Source organism: Rhipicephalus microplus, chromosome X, assembly GCF_043290135.1.
Source record: "Rhipicephalus microplus isolate Deutch F79 chromosome X, USDA_Rmic, whole genome shotgun sequence".
NCBI classification, from domain to species: Eukaryota; Metazoa; Arthropoda; class Arachnida; order Ixodida; family Ixodidae; genus Rhipicephalus; species Rhipicephalus microplus.
The window spans coordinates 120,165,876-120,189,585 of record NC_134710.1 but is presented as its reverse complement, the minus strand read 5'-3'; the positions used below and the strand labels follow the sequence as shown (position 1 = coordinate 120,189,585).

At 46.0% G+C, this 23,710-nt stretch overlaps 1 protein-coding gene and 1 pseudogene across 1 annotated transcript in view; both read left to right on the top strand.

Moving 5' to 3' along the window:
• Window positions 1–23,710, top strand: part of LOC142775719 (protein APCDD1-like) — a 376,459-nt gene that overhangs the window by 5,535 nt on the left and 347,214 nt on the right. The window lies entirely within an intron of this gene.
• Window positions 11,963–14,923, top strand: LOC142775718 (uncharacterized; annotated as a pseudogene).

Genomic DNA, 23,710 nt, shown 5'->3' with positions numbered 1-23,710 from the left:
GAGTGCCGCCTAATTGGCTAATTTATACAACATTTCGTTCGTTAGATGTCTAGGATGAATGAACAAACCTTCGGGTTGTATTGAATGGCGTCATTTCTCAGAAACACCAGCCTAGTGTATATACGAACTCAGTTGTCAACAGTGATGATTGGATGAAATTCACGAACCCTTTCGGTTGTAGCGACTATAGTAGTTCTTCGCCGGCAGCTTTCATTAGTAATTAGTATCCTTGCTTTGACAATTGGTTGGCAACTATTTTAAAAAACCGCCGTATGGCATATGATGCACTTTGTCAAACCCATGTATTGAGTTAATAAAATGTTTTTAGTTCGCTAAATGTGACTCTGGGTGCCCCACGATCACTTCTTTAACTCAAAACGGTGATCTCATAGCGTAAACGGCACGGTGTTACCGCCACCGCTAAAGCCTCCAAAATTTAGCAGCGTGCATAGTAGGTCCTTTGCTCGATCTTGCAATTGAAAGTCTAGGAACTTTCGCCTTTTTTTTGTGCTCTGTCTAACTGTAGTCCCAACATGCATTCTCTGATCATACTCATGAGAAATATTTGTGGAAAAGTAAAGCGTGGCTGTTTAACATTGAGGGCGTTATACGCGATGAACAAAACGACGAGTGAACATTTAGCAACAATGAGTTATCACTCCCGAGACTTGGCAAGAAAACACCTAGTGATGCCACTGCACGACCCATGGCCCCATGCATATTTTTATGTAACGTTTTCGCTTACATTACAGTTGCACTCTGTGCCGCTATATATGACGGTGCAAGGTTTAAAACCACTTTAAACTCAGCTCTGATTTCAGTGATCTTCGTGATCCTGCCATAACAGCGCGCTTCAACGTTCGCTGCCTCTTCAAACACTTTAGTTCTTCATTTACCTGGGCTGGTACTCACAAAAACAGCGTCTGGTAGAATTTATTGTACAATTTCAGCCCACCCGGATGCTGGGTATATCATTGGCGAAGACAATGACAAACATACCTTCGTGAATTCGTCTCCAATATTTCCCGCTTCGTTTCGGCCATAGTGGTATCAAGCTGACGTTTAGCCTGTTGAAACATGTTGATTGATTGATATCTGGGGTTTAACGTCCCAAAACCACTATATGATTATGAGAGACGCCGTAGTGGAGGGCTCCGGAAATTTAGACCACCTGGGGTTCTTTAACGTGCACCCAAATCTGAGCACACGGGCCTACAACATTTCCGCCTCCATCGGAAATGCAGCCGCCGCAGCCGGGATGCGAACCCGTGCCCTGCGGGGCAGCAGCCGAGTGCCTTAGCCACTAGACCACCGCGGCGGGGCTGATGAAACATGTTCACTACAATGAAGTGCTCACTGTATATTTGTTTGTATAAGTACTGCTCTCTCTTTACTAATATTCATTTATTACATTTGATTCTAACTTGTACTACCTCTTGCATATTCTTGAATAGATTGATTGATTGATATGTGTGGTTTAATCCCAAAACCATCATATGATTATGAGAGACGCTGTAGTGGAGGGCTCCGGAAATTTCGACCACCTGGGGTTCTTTAACGTGCACCCAAATCTGAGCACACGGGCTTCTTGAATAGAGTTCACTCTAAATGTGCTACGTGTACACACACACACACACACACACACACACACACACACACACACACACACACACACACACACACACACACGCACACACGCACACACACACACACACACACACACACACAAAAACTACTTTACTTTTTGAGCTTTTCAATATTGTGAACAGGGTCGATTCTTCCGGTGTGTTTACAAATAAGTTCAAGTGAATGTACTCGCGGCGTTCCATCAGAGGCAGCTCCACGAAAGAAATTAGGGGAAGGAAAAACGGCGCAACTGCTCTTAGAGGGCTGTGCCGAAGGATGTTCGTGTTTTGGAAGATAAAGCGACTGCGATAGCGACACACTGCAGTAATAAAGCGTGAATGAACGCATCCGAGTTGAAACACTATCCATCTGCTTAGATTAAAAATGTCACGTCACTGGGGATGAGATTGGCATTCAAGAATGAAAACATTACCCAATGGCATCACGCAAGTCCGCTTCATTGACCTTCCGCACGTATAATAGTGTGTTCGCCTAAAGAAGCACTCCTTTGCATCACATTCCTCCCATCTGTAAAAACGTGTTTACTCAGCAAAGCACTGAATACATCAATCAAAGTGTAGACATTAAACTCATCAAGTAGGAAGAAGAATGAATGTTGCAACATGGAAGTTTTATGACTGCATGAGCCATTCACAGTGGGTTTCGAGTAAAGTTAATACGTACGCTGTGAAGGCTCGATTCCTTGAGTCCTTCCTCAAAAGCGTTCGTCTTTTTGCGGAAGTGTCCGTGTAGTAGACATAGTGAAGTGATTATGGATGCCGTCCCATGGCTCTCGGGCGGTCCGGCCACAACTTTGTATGCGCAAGTATCAACAGGCTGCGAAATGTCGTGGCAGGTTGAACTAAGTTCAGTTCCTACTATGAAACGACACCTTAGGGAATTATACTGGCAACTGATAGAGACACGAAACAAGTACAGGTAAAAGAAAAGTGTGCTTAGTATGATACTGACGCTGATTTCTTAGTAGCAAGACGTTGAACCATGTAGCGAATATCTTGTATGATAACCACCGCTGCTCATGTCTGAAGATGTTTGAGAAAAAACAGCCGTTCGCCACGCAGGCGTCTCCATCCATGGGCCGGCCATGCATGTGGCGCATAATCGAATGTCTTGTGAACAGATAACATATAATCGATCACCATAAACAGTCGCCGATGTTCCCATGTAACTGTATCATAATATCCAAGTTTTGCCAGCCTTCTACAATCTCGTCTCACTTTGTAGAAGCCAGTAGCGAAATTCTCCAACCACGAAACAAGAGTCAGAGATATATTGTCCGTCTAATTTGGGCGATATCGGGTTCCAAGTCTCATACTGGAGCCCTTCTCTCTGAGACCTTTCACGTGCCCAACATATCTCTTTCGAGTAAAATGGTATGACTGCATTGCTTCTCTTCTTTCGTCTCTGCCTTGTGGACTCCTATAAATAGTCTGCTCAACCGGTCGCAGCTTAACGACCTCTGCATGAGGCTGCAGTGCGCAATAAAGCGTCAGCAGAAATCGACTTGCCTCTTGACTCTTTCTCACGCGCTTGCATGCGGGGTGCATTAGATCTTGGGACAATGGGAAAACATACGATGCTGTCAAAGCGCCGAGAAATGCTCGCGAGTCTTTAGTTTATCTCTCGGTGGTTCGAATATATCCGGCGACTATTGCTCATGAGTCCTCGCGGAACCTCTCAGCGTACTCCAGGAAAGGAAGAAAGACGATAATTTATAATCTCTCTTTGTTGGTTTGTAACTGCAAGCCTAAAGGCCTACAATGGCGCCCATCGATCTTTCATAACACACCGAACTGCCACGTATCATTTTCGCCTGGGCAGGCGCCAGTTTTATTGTGGTGCTATGCGAAGTGATCGCACTTCAGATCAGGCAACTGAGGGCGTCGCTGCCTACTTTCTAAACCAGTGTGCCTTATGTAACAGGCTTGCAAATAAATAACATCTACCACATTACTTCTCATGTTCTGCAGTGACGGAAGGAGGCGCAGCGTTTCGCCTGCGTGGTGTATACGCTCCCTGTAGGAGGCAAGTTTCCTTTTTTTTCTTTTTGCTGTCTCGTGGCCGCTGACATCGCAGCCATAACGACTTTGACCAGTTTGCTCGAGTGCCGTTAAATTTGTAGGACGAGCGTGTTTTATTGCCGACTGTGAAAGACAAGGCCGTAAAAGAGCACCGTCGGCTGGACCCGCCGACTTGGGATAGGAGCCAAATTTCAATATTGTCGTCCAGCCATAACGTGGCCATGGACCAAGAGCGCACCGTATATGCGCTCCAAAGTGCGCTGATCTGGAAACACGCGTGAAACCAGCTGCGTCGCGAACCTTCGGATTTTTCCGGAGCTCGCGGAAAACAAGATCGTTGCGAAAACGCGGGGAGAAGAGGGTGAAGGAGGAGGAAGGAATTCGTTAAGTCTGGTCTTCGTTTATCAAGCGGAACGGCTCGGCACCCGGATTTTGCAGTGTTGAAGTTCGGGTGAAGCAATCTATAGGACCAAAAGCCAAAATATTCATTACATGTCAAAGGCAATTTTTTCGAACGCTTGACCTCACTGGTAAAGATAGGGTCCAAGCTCTTTTGTTAAGTTTAACCACATTACTCTCGGGTGCGAAATGGTGTTCAGAGTGTATAAAGTGTTTGGAGTGGTATAACTGAAACTTCTTTTAAAAGACGTTGGCAGCCGGTAAACAAAAAAGAAAAAAAAACATCACTGGTGGAACCCACCGCTTCCATGCACACATACCTACCTGGTCTAGTTTTAGTAGAATTATGGGTCATCAGAGTTATGGGTAAATCAGTTTAGGTTCACAATGCTTTGGCAGAACTATCAAACTAAGACGAGACAGGCGGCACGTGTCTGGACCGTTGACGTGTTCTCATTTGAAAGCGTTGCTTTAGCATCACTAGTTTTCCTACTTTGCTTTGAAGTATATATATGACTGTTTCCAACACTCAAACCCATACAGCGTCTTTCCCACGCATATCTGCATCTGACCTTTTCCTGACAGACATTACTCACACAATTATGTCAAGAGTTACATTGAATGACGAACTGATTGAAATAAAATCACACATCGCCCCGTAAAGGGAACCCTGAATATACTGTGCGAAGCAGCCATGGGTCGTCTTAAAGTTGTGTAAAGAGGAGCCATTTATTCATCGCAGTAAACACTGACGTTTGCGCATACAGCCGCTTTGCGAGCCCTGACCTCAGCCCCACTCATGCTCATGCCTGCAATAATACTACTACGCTGTGTGTGTGTGTGTGATACAGAGGAGTAAGCGCTTTTATTATACAGCGCAGCGCCGCTAGGGGTCTCCGTGCACTCATACTATAAGAGCACGCGCCGGAATGCAGCGACCGCTCTACCACAGAGTTATCTAGGGGGCGCTCCGAGTACTAACGTGTACAACCATGGAAAAGGGACAAGCCTTGACTATGAGCTGTTTCACATCTGAAATCTGCTCTTGCAGTGCCTATAGTCTCGACGTTCTTAGCTTTTTATAAGCCGAGTTGTCTGCGGCCCCAAACGAAAAATCTGGGCGGAGTCAATTACTCAGCTCAACCAACTATAGAGGAGGAGGAAATAACTTTTATTGAAAACGGCAAGATTGGGAAGGATGGGCCCTCTGTCCTAGGTGGCAGCCATGACTCCTTGTGCTCTGGCGGCATCCTCGGCTTGCCGAAGGACTTGCAGTTGCACTTCAGAATCCGCGCTAAGCAGTGTGGTTTCCCACTGTTCTTCGCTGATGTATTTTCCAATTTCTGCTTTCGCAATGTCGCAAGCCGCACAGTAGATGATTCAGGTCCACCACTTGCTGACAAAAATCACACAGATCTGATTACAGCTCCAGTAATAAGCGACGGGATACGGAAAAAGTGGTCGTCTGCAAGTGGCACCATGCCATCGCCTGCTGCTTGCTTAGCGAAGTGTAAGCCGCGGGAGAGTGGACCCTTCTTAGTCTATACTTTTTGTAATTTTCGTATCAATAATAATATGATCTCTGTTCAACCCCGGGTTTCGCGCTGCGCCTGTTCGGTTGACCTATTCTCGAAGCAGGTGTAGCGTCATTTTGTTTTCGAGTAGGGAATATAATATTCTTTAAGAAGGTTGTATTCCTCAGGTATTAACACAGGATATATCACCCTTTCTTTACTTATGTGGTTGTCTAAAGAGAAAAGAAGAAAAAGTGAGCCCCGTAACGGTCTGCATCAGAGTGGGACACCTCAACAGTAGCTCACGAGGGATGGGGGTAAGAAGGTATAAAGGAATACGATTAAAGGTATAGAGATAGAGATGGGAAAGGAGAAAGCGTGGTGAAGGGACAGCGACACCCAGAAGCAAGGAGAAAATAGGAAAGATGGACACGGTCGCAGAAGTCTGAGCACGGGGCACAACTCAGCGACAGCTCTTGTCAGCGGTCGGAGATGGCGTAGGGCGAGCCGGTCGGCCAGAGCTGCGCTGTCGTCAGAGATCGCAGGGGCACAACCGGTTGGCACGAAATCCAGAAAGCGAGTCCACCCTTTCTCATATTTGCCAATAACGTATTACACTCCTGGTATTTTTTTTTTCAGCTTCGTGGCTAAACTTTAAAAAAATAAACAAAAACAAAAAAATGAAAATGCAATCACTGCTGTGCTTAAAACTTGTGCTTATTGTGTACTTGCGCTTTATATAATAGGCATTTTAATTTATGAGATGAAACACGGTCACTGATTAACTCTGATGATGATATGGCGTTTCTGCACCACATACAAGTTCCTTGTGTGAAGAAGAAACTTGTATGTGGTTCCGAAAAGAAAGATCATCGTTAGACTTGGTCAGTGACATGTGTTTCATCTCATTCAAAGCCTTACTAGTCAAACTTTCGTTCAACTCTTGACTACTTCTGATTTAAGCTTATGTATATGCTTATTGCACTGTGTGTGTATGTTTTTTTTTTGTCAACGCCGCCGTCTGCAGTGTATTTGGAATCTGTAGGATTCGGGATTTTCTTAATGTTGTCTATTTTTGTCAGATTTCGTGTTCTGTTGCCGCTACCGCCACTGCCTTATGTATGTAGGGGGGGGGGGGGGTGATAACTTGGTCAAGCAGATAATCGCCTCTATTCTCATCCCCTCCATCAACTTTGTATTGGTGAAAATAAAAACATTACTAGGATTAACAAACCGCTCGTCGTGAAAATTCGGTAGAATTCTTAGTACGGCTGGTGAGATTTCACCTTTAGCGTATTTTAAATAGCGGCTATAGAGTCACTGATTATATCGGCTTTTGTGGAGTCTTGTGCTAGTTATATAGCCACCGCCCCTGCCACTTTTGCCGTTACTGTATGGGCAGTGCCACTGATCCATGTTCTGGCCATTATCGTATTCCACTGCATGCAACATAGACCACGTCCCAAGCATTGCTGAATCTCTTATGTAGTCTATTTGCCCTTTCTATCCTTCCATCTCAGTGATGCTCAAGAGGCATATATTCAGGCAACGAAGACATTATGATCTGTCCTCTCCATTTCCAAGGAATGTCTTTTTTGACCTCACTTTGAACGTCGTGAGCCACATCTTAAAAATTGATACCCCCCCCCCCCCTCAGTCTACTAAACATGGTGCTCGTCTGTCAAAACGACTAGGTATCGCACATAGACCCACTTACACACCACAAATATTGTACAGAAAGCATGCAGACTTTCTGTACCGACCGCCACCGCTTAACACGGACTCTGACTCCCACGAAGGCCGACAAAAGGCCAGAGTAAGAGAGTAGCTGCATTGAGGCGTCTTCCGCGTGAACGTAACCCGAACGTCATCTGTGGTGTATTACACGGTGGCAGTTATTAACCGTGATGCTCAGGTGGATGGGCTTCTCTTCAGAGCACTACAAGTCAACACGAGTAAAATAGTTAGCAATAGCTCTGGCAGCCGCTGATAATAAATGCAATCCGCGTATCATAGACTTTGGTAAGGCGTCTTTTATTGCATACTGCAAGAACTTTTGGTATCTATCTATCTATCTATCTATCTATCTATCTATCTATCTATCTATCTATCTATCTATCTATCTATCTATCTATCTATCTATCTATCTATCTATCTATCTATCTATCTATCTATCTATCTATCTGTCTGTCTGTCTGTCTGTCTGTCTGTCTGTCTGTCTGTCTGTCTGTCTATCTATCTATCTATCTATCTATCTATCTATCTATCTATCTATCTATCTATCTATCTATCTATCTATCTATCTATGTAGCCGGTTACGACTTTTAACTCTCCTGGCCGTTTCGATAATGGCATCAATACGAAACTTGGTATGCCACAACGTGATTGTACGACGAGCATAACTGACTGGTCATAACATGAAATTTATGACATGTATGTCATGAGTGTCATGATTTACACTTCATAGTTTTGCTGCACTTGCGGTTGTGTCGTTCACATGACATGTTGAAAAACTGGTATGGTATGACACGACTGCATGACCAACACAAGTGATGGACCCTAACATGAAAATTATGACATGCGTGTCATGTGACAACATGACTACATGCCACACTTATGATGTGCTCGCGGCCAATTCGCTAACTTCACACATACCAAGTTTGGTATTACAGGACGTGAATGAATGACGAACTTGTGTGACTGGTGCAAACATAATAATCATGAGGTGTGTGTCATGTAAGAACATGACTACATGCCACGCCATGATGCGCTCGCGGCTGTTTTGCTAGCTTCACTAATACCAAATTTGCCCCGCCACGGTGGTCTAGTGGCTAAGGTACTCGGCTGCTGACCCGCAGGTCGCGGGTTCAATTCCCGGCTGCGGCGGCTGCATTTCCGATGGAGGCGGAAATGTTGTAGGCCCGTGTGCTCAGATTTGGGCGCACGTTAAAGAACCCCAGGTGGTCGAAATTTCCGGAGCCCTCCACTACGGCGTCTCTCATAATCATAGCGTGGTTTTGGGACGTTATTCCCCACAAATCAATCAATCAATACCAAATTTGGTATTATGGGACGCCAATGTATGACGTAGGTATGTGACTGGTGCAAACATGATAATCATCAGGTGCGCGTCATGTAACATGACTACATGCCACGCTCATGATGCGCTCGCGGCCGTTTCGCTATGTTCACATATGCCAAATTTGGTATTACGTCACGTGAATAGAGGACGAAGTTATCTGACTTGTGTAAGCATAATAATCATGCGATGCGTGTTATACAAGAACGTGACTGCATGTCACACTCAAGGCGCCAATACACTTCGCCGTGACCCGGTGCGTGTGCGCGCCGGCGTTCGTTTCGTCGTGCTACGCCGGCGATGCCAGGCCAGGCGCCGATCTGCCTGCCATATGTACTCGCAGGCGCGCGCCCCGCTGTGCTTTGGCGCATGCGCGTTTGAGCTCGGCCGGCGTCCCTCCATCACGAAGAGAGGCAGACGCAGTGCTGTCTGGGTAGCGCTGGGTACCATCATCAGCGCAAAATGCCGTATGATGCATTTCACGCCGGTTGCCGTCGGTCCTGGCGGCAACCGGCGTGAAATGTTTTGGTCACATGACATGTTGTAAAACTGGTATGGTACGACATGATTACATGGCGAACACAAGCGACAGACCCTAACATCAAAATCATGACATCCGTGTCATGTAACAACATGGCTACATACCACACTCATGATGCGCTCGCGGTCGTTTCTCTAGCTTCACATATGCCAAATTTGGCTTTACACGACGTCAGTAAATCAAGGTATGTGACTGGTGCAAACATGATAATCATGAGAGGCGTGTCATGTAAGAACATGACAACATGCCATAGTCAAGGCACCAATGCATTTCGACCTGACCCGGCGCGCGTGTGTGTCGGCGTTCGTTTCATCGCGTCGCACGCCGGCGTTGCCACACCAGGCGCCAGTCCTGCCATATACTCGCAGGCGCGCTTTGGGCTGCGTTGCTTTGACGCATGCGCGTTTCAGCGCGTCCAGCGTCCCTCCGTCACGAAAGGAGGCAGATGCAGTGATGTCTGCGTTATGCATGTCGCATTTCACGCCGGTTTCTGCCAGGCCGGCCGGGCCGCGCCGACGGACGCTGGTCGCGCTACTCGTGCCTGGCGTCAGACTATAGAGTGCTCGCGTTTTTCTAACGTAGCGTCGCTGTATCCAGCGTAGATAGATATGTGGGGTTTAACGTCCCAAACCACCATATGATTATGAGAGACGCCGTAGTGGAGGGCTCCGGAAATTTCGACCACCTGGGGTTCTTTAACGTGCACCCAAATCTGAGCACACGGGCCTACAACATTTCCGCCTCCATCGGAAATGCAGCCGCCGCAGCCGGGATTCGATCCCGCGACGCTGTATCCAGCGTGTGCACGCGTCTACGATACGTTGGAGTATATTGAGCCCTTCATGATGCGCTCGCGGCCGTTTTTCTGGCTCCACCTATACCGAATCCGGTGTTACGTGACGTCAATTAATGACCAAGTAGCTCCACATATACCTAATATGGTATCACGCGACGTGAATAGATAACGAAGGGCAACAACACATCAAACATAATAATCATGGCACGAAAGTCATGTACGGCATAATTTACCTCCAACTCGTAACACTGTGCTGATTTTAAAGTGACATATCAACATTCCTCCTTCGTGCTTCGCATATAATCAATTCCCACTGAACGTGGGATCTGCCAATTTTTTCTGTCTAGTAAATACTTGACTATACGTAAAGAGCCCTACTATTTTAATGCATTTATAATACATGTTGGAGCCAGCCTGCGTAAGTCCTGCATTTGAAGCACCTCTGGTGTATAACGCCACTCTCAACGTCACGTTGGCGAGCACGGAAAAGCTCATCTTGTACAGCAACTTCTTCACGCCAACCACCCCCGAATCTTTGTAGTTGGCCGCAACCAATGGGCTTTCACAAGATGGTGTCCCACTTACGGGAACCATAGCGGTAGGTCTTCGCGCTGTAGCTCTCACCTAGCAAATGTCCATTGGTTCTTCTGTCCCGCAATGCTGGACATCCAGACGAGGCTTCTTGGGCTCTCTTGGTTCGTCTTTATCGCCGAAGGCATCGGTGGACTCGACCACGCAAGGCCGCTTCAGGCTCTCTGCTGTTATCGTCGGGTGAGCGGAGACGACGTCATCGACTCCGAAGGTCTTCATCGCTGTCTCCCGGGAAAGAAGTTGTGCTAAGTCTTCCGGTGGTTTGGAGTTAACGACATCACCATCAAAAGATCGCGGTCGCGCATTCGTCGAGACGACATGATGAAGACGTTTCTTAACGGCCACTTCACTGTTGAAGATGGTCGCACGATCAGCGGTTTCGAACCCCCCACTGGAGAGCCCTTGAGGGCCCAGCCTCGAGGCGTAGTCGTAGTCTTCTGAGCAAGTGTGGTGTCTTTTCGATGTCACGTCTGTAGTCGATGCCACAAAGGCTTCGCGAGTATTTCTCGGGCCGTCGTAGGATCGCCTGTACCCAAACAGGTGTTTCTCGTAGTCTCTCTCGGACAGTAGAGTGCCGATGTAGTCGCGGCTGCAAAACCGGAGCGGTGGCGTGCTTTCAGTTGAAGGTGTCACTTCATCCGTTCGGCTGTGCAAACGACTCCAATGACCCGCTGAACCATCCATCGTACGAGAAAATGGCTACGCTCGAGGGAAGAGGCGATACCGTGCGCTTCTGCGAGCCACGCGGTGCCTTTCGCGGAATCGATGATGATGCTCCTGGAATGAGTGGCACATGCCCACTCAGGAAGATTAGCCAAGACACTGGGTGATCATAAAGTCTGAATTTTTTTGAAGTGCTAACAGAGGTTACAGTATCACAATGAAGAGCTATATTAAATTAATCACAGTCAGTATGAGCTTGTTATGCGCTTCTTCATCATCTAAGTTTTCCTAGTCATCGTCATCATTCAATTGTCTTTGCGTGCTCGTCGGCGCCATCTGTTATCGTCATGATCATTGTGCGTTGCAGTTTCTGCTTCTGGGCTGCCTTTGGGCGGACGTGCTGTGGTGTCGTAATGAATAAGCACACACACACACACACACAAGTATATATATATACCGTGTTTTTAGATAATAATACAGGGTTTGTAGGGGTCCTTGAAACCCTTAAAAACCCTGGAATTTGATAATAGCATTTTCAAGGCCTTGAAAACCCTTGAATTTTTTCAGGTCCTTAAATTTCCTTGAATCTCGTCAATAAGCTTCAGTTTAGCCAGTTTTAGCGAATACCGCTTAAATGCCTGGCAACTATGTACTAGAGCCAGCAGGGCATCCAATCCAATCCACTCTTGTAGCTACTGCGCAGTACGAATGTCTGGCGTGGTTGCAGAAACTGGTAGGTGTTCTGTGGTTGCAGCAGTAGCGACGACCAAAGCTAAGCCTACCCTACCGGTATAGTGGGAAACATGGTCTGTGGATAGTCCAAGTCGTCTTCTGCAGCTGCAATATGCCGGGAAAATGCAACTTCCAGCACGCGTGGTTAACCGCTGCTGCTTATAAAGAGCGGATTTCTCCGGACACATCGAACTCGCATCGAGCTAAGTGCAAGGTATGTGCAAAAACATTCGACGTGTCGTCACTGGGGAAGTCTGCCCTCAAAAGTCACATGAAAAGTGCAAAGCATGTGGAGAACATGACAGCAACCACAGCTCATAGTACTGTGCGGAGCCACTTTACAGCTGTTGAGAAGCAACGCGTCGAGCCAACTCCTTCAAGTTCAACGTCGTCGGATGTGAGCAGCCTGTGCAGAGCTCATGAGAGTGTGGTCGACGCGGAGATACTGTGGACCCTGAAAATGGTCACGGTGCACTACTCCTACAAATCGTCCGCACATACGGGGGACCTTTTCAAGAAAATGTTCCCGGACAGTGAAATCGCTAAGGCATTTTCCTGCAGTGAGAGGAAATCTGCATACGTGGTGTGCCATGGTCTGAGACCGTTTTTTCTCTCGTGCCTGCAACGCGAATTGGAGCAGTCGGACGGTTACACTGTTATGTTCGACTAGTCTTTGAACGACTACCTGCCGAGGAAACAAATGGACATTCATGTGCGCTACTGGAGCACAATGCCCGAGCGGGTGACCACGAGGTTTTATACGTCGGTGTTCATGGGACATTCAACTGCCGAAGACCTTCAAGAGAAGCTTTTGGGTGCCCTGGAAGATTTGCCGCTGGCGAGAGCTGTTCAGCTGTCAATGGATGGCCCCAATGTGAACCTGAAGTGTTTTAGAGGAATGCAGGAATACCTGCAGCAGAACCATTAAGTTCAGTGTTTGGACCTGGGCACTTGCGGACTTCATACCATACATAACGCGTACAGGGCGGGCGTTGTTGCCAGCAAGTGGGGCCTAGGGAATCTCCTTTCAAGCCTCAGTGCCATTTTTCATGATGCGCCAGCGCGAAGGGAAGACTTCTCTACTGTGACAGGCCAAGTAACATTTCCTCTCAACTTCGCTTCTCATCGCTGGGTAGAAAATGTTCCCATCATTGAACGTGCCATAACCCTCTGGGGTGACGTGTGAAAGTACGTCGCATGTGCAAAAAAAAGAGGTGAACTTGCCAAAGTGTGCATCATTCATCCAGCTCAGCGACTTTTGCCAGGACCCACTGCTGTTGGCCAAACTGAAGTTTGCTCTGGGCATCGCGATGATTCTAAAACCGTTCCTCACGGAATATCAGCTGGACAAACCACTGGTGTTCTTTTTGAAAAGAGATCTCGAGTGCCTCGTGAGGAAGCTTCTTGCGAGATTCGTGAAGTGCTCGGTGCTGAACGCTTCCACAGGAGTTGTCGGCATGCTGAAGATGGACGTCGCAGACCCAAATAATCATGTATCATCAGAGAAAGTTGATATTGGGCACGCTGCTGAACAAGTATTAAAAGCCGCGAAGGTGAGCACCAAAGATGCATTTGCCTTTAGGATGGAATGCAAACAGTTCCTCGTAAACACAACCAAGAAGATTCTGGAGAAAAGCCCACTGACATACCATCTGGTTAGGAACCTGTCATCTCTTGATCCCCGTCAAATGGCCTCAAAGCCAGATGACTGACTTGCAGGCTTCAGAAAGGTCTTAGACGCACTTATTGCAGTTGGTCGATTGGGTGAGCATGAGCGCGATTCTGTCCTTGGGGAATACACAGAACTTCTGCAAGAAAAGAAACACAACCTGCGACAGTTTGACAAACACACTCTTGGCCTGGACGAGTTCTACCTTGAGTTGTTGAAGGGTGACTCATCCTACATGCACTTGTGGAAGGTTATCCGGCTTCTTCTCATCTTGAGCCACGGGCAGGCAACTGTTGAAAGGGGCTTCAGCGTCAACCGCCAGGTCTCTGTCGAAAACCTTAAGGACATCTCGTATGTGTCACAGCGAATCGTTTGTGATGCTGTAAGCAAGGCTGGTGGCATCCTGAACGTTGCCATAACGAAGGAGTTGCGGAAGTCTGTCGCAGCCGCACACAACCGTTATAGGGCCTACTTGGAGGATATGAAAAAACAAGTGATGGAGCAGACAAAGGCATCAAAGAGAAGCCACATTGAAGAAGAGATAGAGAGCATCAAGACAAAGAAGAGGAGGCTGGAAGCAACAATTGCCGACTTAACAGCCTGTGCCGACAAGTACGCTCTGCGGGCGGAAGCCACAAGTGACTTCACTTTGATTGTGAAGTCCAACAGTTTAAGAAAAACTGCAAACGAGAAGTCCCTGGAACTTGCAGACATGGATGAGAGCCTGAAGGGGAAGCTTCTGGAACTTAAAACCTGAAGGGAAGCTTCGGGTACTTAATATCTCGAGTCCACTGTTTGAAAATAGGCCCCTTTTGTGTGTATGTGTGCAATACGTCCTAGATACTGAGGCGAATCAGCAAAAGGAATGTTGACATCAGCAGGAAACAGTGGTATGAAACCTAGTCCCCTTTTGTGCGTGTGTGCAATGCGTCTAAATTGTGAGGTGAATCAGCCGAAAACAGTACAATGAAACCTAGTCCCTTTTTGTGTGTATGTGTGTGCAGTACGATTGTTAGATGAATCAGCAAAATGGATGTTGAAATCAGCAGAAAACAGTGCAATGAAACCAGCGTATATGAAAATTGTGCTTGCATTTTCTTCCTTACAGTAAAATATGTGCTTCCATGCTGTAAAAAATTGTTGTTTTTCTACGGTCTTAGAAAAATGTTATTTCTCAAGTCCTTGAAAATCCTTAGTTGGGGCCTTGAAAGTCCTTAAAAACCCTTGAATTTTTTTCTTCGTGGTCGCTATGCACCCTGTAATAATGTGATCTAACAGACAATAATGCCAAGGAAAGTATAGGGGAAGACATTAAACCAAATTGTAATGTAAGTATGAAGAAAAGTGGATGAAAAGATAACTTGCCGTGGGCGGGATCCGAACTTGCGACTTTTGAATGACGCGTTCGATGCTCTACTACTGAGCTACCATGACAGCCATCGCCCCAGCCAATTTATAGGGTTTATATGGGAATTAAAGTGGGAGTGTCAGTCGGCGCCACCAGTAGCCATGGCCGCGAGTGTGGCACACTCTTATGAGCCTGTTTGGGGTCACGTAGCACGTGAACTTGTTACGAGTGGGCAGCTGACTAATAGTTCCTCATATACAACCGAAAGGCGCTAAGTCTGCTAGTATGAGACCCTTGTTAATGAATAAGGAAAGAAGTGTATACCTAAGGGATCGTTTTTCCGTGTTTTTACACAATAATAATGAAATCTAACAGACAATAATGCCAAGAAAAGTATAGGGGAAGATAATAAACCAAATTGTAATGTAAGTATGAAGAAAAGTGGATGAAAAGATAGCTTGCCGTGGGTAGGATCCGATATATATATATATATATATATATATATATATATATATATATATATAGCCCCCCCCTCCCCCCCCCCCCGTCGTGGTGTTCTAGTGGCTAAGGTACTCGGCTGCTGACCCGCTGGTCGCGGAATCGAATCCCGGCTGCGGCTGCTGCCTTTCCGATGGAAGTGGAGATGTTGTAGTGCGTGTGCTTAGATTTGAATGCACGTTAAAAAACCCCAAAGAGCCCCAGGTGGTCCGAATTTCCGGAGCCCACCACTACGGCATCTCTCATATTCATATAGTGGTTTTGGGACGTTAAACCTCACATGTATATATATCTATATATATCTATCTATATATATATATATATATATATATATATATATATATATATATATATATATATACACATACATATATATATATATATATACATGCCGGTGGGATTGAAGATTTAATCTGCTGAAGGGGTTGTGGTGAATGCCATCAACTCCGCTCGTACTGGCAGCATTAAAAAAATGTGCTTCGATACATGTGGCAATGAACATCTGTGATGCAACATTCGAACAACTACGTGAAAAAGTGCTGGAGGGCCAATTTAAAAATAATACTTTTGCGAATATCATTAGCCGGTAAAACTAACATGATTTCACTAAAAGCAAAAAAAAATATAGTTTAATTTTCAGGAGCTGCCTTTATGTCAGCTATTGTTGGGTTGGTATATTCGCAATCGTTAGTGGTCTAAATATCAGCATCATTAGTATTCGTGATTTTTCTTTATCGCAATATTTAGATACGATATAAATTGACCAGTTCAGATGCTCCGTCATCTTTAAATGCGAGGCATTTGCTAGTGAAAATAAACGTCTTCGAGCGTATCTATCTACCTACCTACCTACCTACCTACCTACTTGCCTGCCTGCCTGCCTGCCTGCCTACCTGCCTGCCTGCCTGCCTGCCTGCCTGCCTGCCTACCTACCTACCTACCTGCCTACCTACCTACCTACCTACCTACCTACCTACTTACCTACCTACCTAGCTACCTACCTACCTACCTACCTACCTACCTACCTACCTACCTACCTACCTACCTACCTACCTACCTACCTACCTACCTACCTACCTACCTACCTACCTACCTATGGTAATGATAGAACTTCAAGAAACTTTACGCAATCTGTAAAAGTATTTATTTGGGAATTTATTTTATGCAAACCTGCTACACCAGGTAAAGAGATTTATAGCTCTGCATGTTTAATAACTCTGGAGGTTTATTAACTCTGACGGCATCGCTCAGAACACTGTTTCGAAATAAACGTTTATTTCCCTCTTTTCTCATACAACACAAGCTTAGTCCTAGCTACGAAAAGTAGTATAGCTTAAGCAGTCTGCGGAAAGGGTGGGCGCCTAATTCGACGCATTGCAAACAAACGCGGACAGTTGCACGACAAAGATCCGCATAGATTCGTCCGTGCGTTAGTCATGCGATGGTCATATATGCCGCCTCCACCTATGTACCCAAGAAAACGCATCAAAATAAAATTTACGTAAGTATATAAAAAAGGCAACAAAAGGGGCTTTATACCTTTTTATCAACACCGACAGTTATAGACTACGGCCTCTGGACATTTACAAAACATAGAGACACAACAGATCTTGCACTTGAAGTACGAAGCGAAACATTCCTTCACCGAATCCCACCGCATGACATCGTCACTCATTCTCACGAAGGCTGGCGAAAGGCCCGAGTAAAAGACTTGGCGCGCCATTATGAAACTACGCCAGCCGTCTTCTACGTGAACGTGGCCGGGCTGTCATCGGATGGGTTGTACACCACGGTATTCATTCACCAGGATATTCAGGTCACTGGGCTGTCCTTCACAGCCCCAAACTTAACGTCAGCAGAAGAGTAAAAAAAGCTCTGGGAGCCACCCATCGCAGAACTAATTAAACTGCAGAAAAATTGAATGGTCTCATCCAGTCCAAATAGATTATTTAGAATCGAGGACGGGATAATGAGACTGGACACCCCATAATGCCCAAACGCTTGAATGCCGTGCTCTCGTTCCATAAATCTCCAGTTCTCGGAGGTAGAGAACCACCACAACGACCTTGAAATACCTATCACTCGATTTTCGACAGTGTCAACAACCATGCCTGGATATTGCTAGTGATATGAGTAGGGAAGATGAGCGAATTCACTGCAGGATGCTGACCATTCCCCAGCACTGCCCACAATAATTCGTTTCTGAGACTCTTAACTCAGGCAGAAAGTACCCACCTTGTGGGAAGAGATCAGAAGTCTTTTTCATGATGTGAGTGTGAACATAAACCCCTCATTTCCTCCGACCACACCCTCTGTTCCAGAGGCATTAGAAACCGCTCTGCGCGACCGCTCAAGACTCAAAGGCCTACGGGCCCTAGTTTTACTGGGAGAGTAGCGGCTGAATATTTGGGTGTCCCGGACTAAAAACACCGACCACCAGGAGCCACCGACACAGTCACCTGAAACGGCTGTTATTTAAGTGAAGTTTGTTGCTCCTGTTCACTCTTCTACATAATCATTTATAACTGCTGAGCACTGTTCGTACCACTGCACTAGTTTCTTTAGTCCACCTATATAAAAGTTCTCTGCCTAGAAATTAAACCAGTAGACAACGGTTGGTTTGAGTTACTCGATGTTTTTAAGCCATTGCCCTTAAAGCCACTGTTTCAAGTGCAAGAAGATATATACATTTCGCGCAACGAAATGCGTGAAGAAGTTACTACAAAAAAGCCTGAATCTCATCTATGGCGGCGTTGTGAGGATGCGCGTGGTCTCGGGGTATTTCCCGTGCCGTCGATTTTTGATTACACATCTCAGTTGGGTGAGTAAGACTTGTTAGTGGGCTAGTTGTTAGCGTCAACTGGGTGCATAGTAGCGCAAACTTGGAAAAATACAGATCAGAGAAAAGAAGTAGGAGGGAGCCGAGGTCGTACTTCCACTCTCTGAGCTGTTTCCTCTAATTTTGCGCGACTACACCCCATTTAATTTGGTGAGCTTAAGCTGTAGTGTGGGCCCAAATTCTTTGAAATCAACCTCAATAAAACCCTCTTTGTGCTGAAAAACTGTAGCCACCACTTTCTTCGAGTACGGGGACGCTTAAAATTTTGTGGTTTTGGTGAAGCGTTGTGGCGCCACCGTCGCGATTGTTCTTTTGTATCTGCATTGGCTATTGTAAACCCACTTGTCGTCCCCTTTAACAAAGGGGAAAATAAACCTTTTTCGTATTTTTTCTCAATGGTTCAAAGACGCTTGTCCACTTCACATTCTTCGTTGTTTCGATTTCTTGGTAAGCATTCTTGGTACTTACCTGGCACACATGTTACGACATCCGAGCTTTTCAGTTAAAATCGCCAAGAGGACGATTTTAGGGGCAAAGCTCCTTAGAGCGGCACCCATTCGTCCCTCGTCGTAGTACGTACCATGTCTTGCACTTTGACCTGCAAGGTGGTGCCGGTGGGAGATTTCTCCTGTGCGTTGTTGAACAATAAAAAATTCGCAGCGTGCGCGTTAACTAAAAGCCGAATTCTCCTGTCTTACATTCCCGATTAGCAGCCTTTGGCATGTACATTGAGCACTATCTGACAAAAAGGGTTGCTACGTTATACTCGCTGGGCGTTACTTTCTTGGTTTTAGAAAAATTTAGCGAGCGTTGGGCCGCAGTGCCATGAATACAGTGAACTAGTATATACCATGAACTCGAGGTGGTTAAAGGTGGGAAGTAGACACGAAGCGCAAGCCGTAAGAAAGTGTGCGTGTGCCACCTCTCGTTTAGTCCTTGGAATGTCCGCTGGATGACGGTGCTTCTATATGCGGAATATATGATGAAAAGATGCGAGATGGTGGTACTTGGAGAGTTGACTAGAATTGTGAACGGACACACAGACAGATGCATGGACGGACGCATGAATGGCTGCATGGACGGATGGACATATGGACTGACGCAGGCGTGGATGCATGGACTAACACAAGGACAGACGCACGGATGGACGTGCGGACGCACGAACAGACACCCGCACGGACGGGTGGATGGAGGCATGGACGGACGGAAGCAAGAACGAATGGACGGACGGATGCTTCACCCCACTCTCCATCATTCACACCGTGGGTATGCTGCCATTTTTTGGCAAACAAGCATATTCAGTTCCTCGTCGATCATATCGCTATTTCCGATCTACTTGTTCTAGAAATTCATTACTCTGGATGCTGAGCCTGTCATTCAGCACTTTGTCGTTCACATTTGCACGACCGTTTTTAAAGTCGTTTCACCATTTTTTTATTACCTTTCCTTCTCTCATCAGTGTCATCACTGTTGGTCCGTAAACTGTAAAAACAACTCCCCAAGCATATGACAACCTGATCATCGTTTCCCATGCAAGAACTGAATTCATGCTCTCACTTCATAACAGGCTACTGCAAGGACATTTGCACACGTTCTCGTCTACATTTTCTGAGAAGCAAAGGACGACTGAGTCAAAACGATTAAGTACCTTCGTGAAAAACTAACAGACGACATTTCACAACAAATTTTTATTAAGACGTGCAAAATTCTGAACATTCGCTAACGGCCCTTCCTATTTGAATAACACTTATGTTATACATGTTGATAGCAGTCTGTGTGCGTCTTCCACTCGAAACATTTCCGGTGCCAAGCCGTAGCCGCCATTGTAAACGTCACGTAGGCGAGCACCGAAGAGCTCGTCCTCTACAGCATCTTCTTTGCGTCAACCACCTACGAATCCTTGACACTGGTGGCACGGTGTCCTTGGCCGTGCCCTTCAGCTTTCACTCGCCGGCGTCCCTCATTTCAGGATCTATAGCAGGGTGTGCCTGGTGTGTGGCTCTCGCCTCCGAAACGTTCATCGGTTCTGCTGTCCTGGAATTGTGGACTTCGAGACGCAGCGTCTTGTGCTTGGTTGGTTCGTCTTTAATACCGAAGTCATCGGTGGACGCGACAGTGCTTCGCCTCTTCAGGCTCCCTCCTGTAGACGTCGCATTAGCGGGGATGACTTGCTGAATTTCGTCTGTTTTCGTCGCCTTCTTCAAAGAAAGTTGTCGGGCGTACGCTTCTGGTAGGTCGCAGTGAAAGGCAGCCACGTCGAAAAGTCACCCTTGCGTATGCGCCGTGGCGCCGTCACGACGACGACTCAAAACAGCCACCTTACTGCTCAAGATGGTTTTGCCGTTCAGCGGGTTTAAATGCCGACCTCTAAACCCATTGAAGGCCAAACTACGAGGAATTGTCGTAGTCTTCTAGGCAAGCGTGACGTCCTTTCAGCGCAATAACTTTAGTTGACACCCCAGCTTCGTCAGTCTTTCTCTTACCGTTGAAGAAGCGCCAATGTTCTTGCAGCGGCTTTTCATTGTCTCCCAGGGACGCCACAGCTCCGATGTTGTAGCGGCTGGTTGGTGAGAACCGCAACCTGCTAATAATAACAGGTGTTCTTTCGTCGATTCAATTGTGAGAGTGACACGGACGACGGGCACAACGATTCATCATTCGAGCAAATAACTAGGCTCGTGGCGCCGCGCGCCACCGTGCGCTACCGCATGTCGGGGAGGGGGAATCAATGATGATGCGCCTTGGATGACTGGCATGTACAGGGGATCTGCCAACAGTCGGTAGGATCATATAGTCTGAATTTCAATGAGGGCCAATAGAGGTTTCAATGTCAGAATGAAGTGTTATTTTCGATAAATCGCAGTTTATATGCGCTGCTTATGCATTTATTTGTAATCTATAGATTATCGTAATGATTGTAATTCAGTGGTCTCCTCGTGCTCGTCGTCGCCTTGTGTCATTAGGGAGTTCTTAATTAGCGTACGCAAACGTTATCCGTTGCGGTGACTCGAGCGTGCATCAGCATTTGCAGGGGTCAAACGCTATACGAAAACTCCCTATTGTCAAGACCATCCGACTGAGCTAGCCGGGTACATGTCAAGACCATCCCGTGTTCCGCATTTCTTGCCGGTGTTCGCGGATAATAAAATAATCATCACCCCAACTACAACACACACACACACACACACACACACACACATATATATATATATATATATATACGCAACGCTACGGCCACTCAACCACCATTCCTGCCTATATATATATATATATATATATCTATATATACACAAAAGCGTAGAGCATGACACTAAATGGTGGTGGCAAATCCCATAAACTACGCTCATACTGGACGCATTAAAGAAAAAAAAAATGCCGGCCGTTGATTCATGTGGCCATCAAATCCTGCGAAGGAGTCAATCGGTGACAATTTGAAAAAAAAAAGTTGCAAGGCTAATTTAAAAATAATATTTTCGGAAATATTGCTGCCCGTGTGCCTAACATAACTTTAATAAAAAAAGTTTGATTGCTTATGAGCTTTATTCTACGTCAGCTGCTGTAGGGTTGATATATTCAGGATTTTCACAGATTTAATAATCATAATCATAAGTATTCGTGACAATTTTTGCCTATAAAACATTCAGATGCGGTATAAACTGAACTGATTAGATGCGTCACTAATAAAATGCGAAGGATTTGTGTAGAAAGAATACGACGAACAGGTTAATAAATCAATTGAGTGAGATACTTGACTCGTAGGTCATAAAACCATTCTCTTAAGTCTCGTGTGTAGCACGGCCCCTAGAAATGGGGTATGAGTTACAGGTGCAGGGCAGTTTGCATCGAACCAGGAACGGTGATGACAGAGCTATAGCAATCTTCACGCGATTTGTAAACGTTTTTATAGTTGGGTTTAGTTTACTACAAACCTACTAGACGAATTACGGAGGTGAAAGAACGCCAAAATTTGAGCCTTTTCTTTAACCACAAGCTCAATTCTATTTCTACCAAAGTCACAAACAAACAGGGTACGTATCAGGTGGTGTTTATGATTCAGCGCGTCGCAAAAAAACATGGTGGGTATAGCGGTGCAGAGATGGCTCGTCCATGCATTCGTCACCGGTAAGACCATATATGCCGCACCCCACCTTCATACCGTTAAGACAGATGAAAACAACATGTACGCAATTATAAAAAAAGGAGGCAAATAAACGGGCTTCAGACCTTCCAATCAATACCTCGTTTACAACCGTTTCTTTCAGAATTACAAGAGGCGTATCTAATGAATTGTTACACCTATTCTGAGTATACTAAATATGGTGCTCGTCTGTCGAAACACCAGACTCGTAGAAATATGGACCTCTGCTAGGCGTCATCTATATGAAAAGGGGTATTACACGACGGCTGCCATTCACCAGTATGCTCAGATTAACGTACTGCATGTCCTTCAGAGCCCCAAGTTTAACTTGAGCGAAAAAAAAGCAATTGCTGCAAAATAATAAAAACGCTGACGAAAGTAAAATACATAAAAATTGAAAAGACGTTTCGGCTCCCCGCACGGAAGCCTTGTTCACAGTGACTGCAGTGGCGTAGTGCGCTCTTCTTAACAGAAGAGCGCACTACGCCAATTCTGGTCACTGTGAACAAGGATCTCGGGTGGGGAGCCGAAACGTCTTTTCAATTTTTTGTGTATTTTACTTTCGTCAGCGTTTCTATTATCTTGCACTATGTTTGCCCCCGACCAGACGGAATTCCGTCGGACTCTTGATTAAAGCGATTGCTCTGGCAGCCATCGATCTATGATGCAATGCGGTTATCACTGACAACCGATACACCTGTTTTCAATGCATGGGTGGGCAAACATCACTTCTCGCCTGTGAAATTATGGCGAATTTCGAAAACATGACTGATATCATGCAATGCACACCAAATATCTGGACTCCAGGACACCAGGTTTTGTGGGATAAGCAGGCTGAGGGTGCCATATGTCTCTGACGCTCAAATTTCGTGCGTCCCGTTCCGCAACCCTCGAGTGCTCGGAGATCTGAAAACTAGTATACTGACCTTGAAATAAATTGTGCTAAATTTTCAAGAGCTGCATCGGCTCTACTCGTACTCTGTTAAAGGTCTGAGTGGAGCACGTGAGTGAATTGACGACAAACTGTAGATCAATAAACTGCTCTGCCTACAATATTTCGTTTCTTGGGCTAAACTCAAACAGAAAGTGCCCGCTCTGTGGAGAGAGATCAGGCGTCTTTTACACGGTGTGAGCGTGCACATAAAGCCCCTCTTTTGTGCGTTCTCCACCTTCTGTTCCAAAGTCATAGAAGACTGCTCTCTATGAACGTTCAAGACTGAATGGCCAACGGACTC